General features: G+C 43.3%; 1 non-coding gene across 1 annotated transcript; it reads left to right on the top strand.

Moving 5' to 3' along the window:
• The first annotated feature begins 3,188 nt into the window (after positions 1-3,188).
• LOC123324390 lies at positions 3,189-3,295 on the top strand. The gene has a single exon (XR_006539770.1). It is a non-coding gene; the product is annotated as a U6 spliceosomal RNA (small nuclear RNA).
• Positions 3,296-3,566: the final 271 nt, after the last annotated feature.

The following is a 3,566-nucleotide window of genomic DNA, read 5'->3' as shown; positions in this document are numbered from 1 at the left end:
CAGGCGGTTAAAAGGGAGGGTTCCTGGAGTCAGAGTAGCCTGGGCTTGAACCCTATCCCCTCCATTTATCAGAGGTCAGACCGTTTACCACATTGGGCTTGTTTTTCTTTTCATAAAGTGGAGATCATTAAACCTTCATCCCGGGGTTCTAGTGAGGATAATGTTACATAAAATAATATTCCACAAATGCCTGGCACATGAGAGATGTTTCAGTAAGTGCCAGCTACTTGTATTATAATTTTAAGGGTTATTATCAGACTAGGACTCACATACCAAGCTAAGAAGTCTAGACGGATGGTGTAAGTCCCCGAAGGCTTTTTCCAGCAAGGAGTGCCATCGTGGGGGCGGGACCGGGTGCTTGGAGTCATTCTTCTGGTGGTTGGTGCAGTAAAGAAGGAAGAGAAGGTGTGAGAGGAAGAAAATCTGGGGTCAGTTCCTATTTAGTTTCATTTAACTGGGCTTCTCGAGAAAGTGTGATTCTTGACTTGTCCCTTTTGTCCTGAGGATGGGTTTGCCCTGTTCCCGTGGGCGTCATGGAGCCACTAGAATCCTCGACAGGAAAAGACAGACTCACCCTTTGCGTGAGAACAAGATGGATGGATCTGGGGGGCTTGGGTCTGCACCTTTGTGTCGTATGGAGGCCTCTATGACAGCCAGATGAGCCAAAGACTTGAACTGTATTTTCCTCACAGTGAAAACCTTCATTTAGGTTTAATTATTTGAGGTCCGAGAAATTAAATTCACCTAAGGTGTAGGACATTGGGAGTTTGGCATTGAGCAGATGCCCTTTTTCTGTGTGTGAAGTTCATTTGCTCTTGCAGAAAAAAGAAAGAAAGGAAAAGCTGAAGAATGATTTTTTTTTCATTTGATACGGAGCCAAATATATTTATTTGGGTTAAAACGTGTAACTCCCAGAACTGATAGAAAATTCACCAGGCTGAGCACGCCTCATGCGTGGCTTGCTGTAGAAACGCTAATGCCGCAGGGAAACTGTTATTTGGACTAATTCTCTTTCTAAGAGCAGTTGCTGTTATGTGAGGGAAGCGGGTGGTTTACAAAATCACCAGGCAATCTTGTTTTAGCCCTTGCTTGAGCGGCACCCCCGTAGTAGAAATCTTTCTCTCACATTTAGAGAGAGGGATGGGGTAGGACTCAACTGGGCAGGGGATAGAGGGAAAAAAGAACACAGACAGCTCTTTGGATAAAAGTAAGGTTTTTCCAAAGCCCTGTCGATGATGTGAATCTTGGGATGTTACAGAAAGCCAGATGCGTGGCCGGAAGCTGTCAGCACTCACTGTCCAGGGTTGGGTCCAGGACTGTGCTATTTGATGCCTGTTCTCCGCAGGCTGCAGCCAGTAAGTTGAAGAGCCTGAGACCACATGCAGCATCTGACTCCAAGGGGTCAAGCCGTGGGTAGGGCTGGCAGGATGGTTCCCCAGAATCTCACGAGGTGGCTGCGTGCTGGGGAAGTCGATACAGTTCTCGAGCTCGTCCTAGGCTCCAGAGCTTCTGAATCACATCCTTATCTCTCCACCCAGGGTGTTGTCCTCACGCCCAAGGCACTGGTGCACTCAGCCAGACCCAGAGACAAGAACAGCTCCCTGGGCCTGCCTGAATAGACAGCATGAGCTGGCTACAAACAGGGACCTGCCTTCACTGCTGCTTTTTATTTTATGCCCTGGGATGCCTCTGGCTGGGCTGGGGGACAGGGATCCTGCCCCCCCATGCCTACTTGATCCAGAACTGCATCCTTTTATCTGTCTGACATACTGGGAGTCTGCCTAAGATTTTGTTAAAAATTTTTGGAAATCATTCTCTTCACTGAAAGAAGTAAACATCTGTGGTGAAGTTTTTCTCAGTTTTGAAATAAAGTTATTCTTCCTAATTATAAAAGTAATATCTACATAGGACATGGAATCTTGGAAAAATACTGAAGATAAGAGAAGAAAAAAATCCAATTACTCAAAAAAGACTACCACGGTTCATATTTTTGTGTATTTCCTTCTAACTTTTTTTCCTGTTCATATTTTTATATGGTTCAGATGGTACCACATTAACCAGTGTTTTCATTCATGATTTTTTTTTTTTACTTAAGATGATTTCTTTTTTTTTTTAAGATTTTTATTTATTTATTTGACAGAGAGAGAGAGAGCACAAGCAGGGGGAGTGGCCAGCAGGGGTAGAGGGAGAAGCAGGCTCCCGGCTGAGCAGAGAGCCTGATGCGGGGCTCGATCCCAGGACCCCGAGATCATAACCTGAGCCGAAGGCAGACGCTCAACGGACTGAGCCACCCAGGTGCCCCGACTTGAGATGATTTCAGAAGCATCTGTGATATGGATGTTTTTACTTACCTATTGTTTTTTTTTTTTTTTAAGATTTTATTTATTTATTTGAGAGAGAGAGAATGAGAAAGCGCACATGAGAGGGAGGAGGGTCAGAGGGAGAAACAGACTCACTGCCGAGCAGGGAGCCCGATGCGGGACTCGATCCAGGGACTCCAGGATCATGACCTGAGCTGAAGGCAGTCGCTTAACCAACTGAGCCACCCAGGTGCCCACTTACCTATTGTTTTGACTCTTACTGTTATTATAAACAACTTCATACATAAAGCTTTCTCAAATTTTGGATTTCTTCTAAGGATTAAGTCTTAATAGTAGCATTTTAACCTTAAGCCTCTAGGTTATTTATTTACTTATTTATTTACTCATTTATGTATTTATTTTATCGAAGTATAGTTGACACACATTACTTTCAGATGTACAACACAAGCACTTGTGATTCCACAAGTCTATATATTATGCATGCTCACCACCATACAACCCTATCACAATACTATTGATCATATTCCCTATGCTGTACCTTTTACCGCTGTGACTTATTCATTCCGTAACTGGAAGTCTGTACCTCCCACTCCCCTGCACCCATTTTGCCCATCCCCCACCTCCTCTCCTCTGGGAACCATCAGTTTGTTCTCTGTATTTATGGGTCTGTTTCTGTTTTTTGTTTGTTTGCTTTTTCATTTGTTTTCCAAACATCTGGGTCTTTTACATGTTTTTAGAAAATAACACAAAATTGTTTTGCAGAAGGGTGATACCGATTCACGTATGTACAAGCCATTTGCGAAGCTGCCTATTATATCATACCTTTACCAGCACTGGGCATTTTTATTTAAAAATTAATAGAATCTTGTGCTCACTTCGGCTGCACATATACTAAAATTGGAAGGATACAGAGAAGATTAGCATGGCCCCAGGGCAAGGATGACATGCAAATTCGTGAAGCATTCCATATTAAAAGAAAATTAATAACATCTTGTTTCTTTGGTTATCAGTGAATTTGAATATTTTTATGTTTGTTATCTGGTTGTATTTTTAGGGTGTTCTTTCTGAAAAAAACAATTCTGACACTTTGCTTTCCTACTTAGAAAGCCCCTGAGCCCCGGAGTGCCTACACGTAGGATAAAGTTCCATGGAGCGTGATGGGTATGAGCACATACATTTGAACCAGAGACATCTTTTCCAGCTCCAGTTTGCCATGCAAAATCTGTGTGACCTTGGGCCAGTCCC

The sequence above is a fragment of the Neomonachus schauinslandi genome, chromosome 3 (assembly GCF_002201575.2).
Source record: "Neomonachus schauinslandi chromosome 3, ASM220157v2, whole genome shotgun sequence".
NCBI classification, from domain to species: domain Eukaryota; kingdom Metazoa; phylum Chordata; class Mammalia; order Carnivora; family Phocidae; genus Neomonachus; species Neomonachus schauinslandi.
Note: the sequence above shows the minus strand (reverse complement) of the source record. Positions and strands in the feature narration are given on the sequence as shown.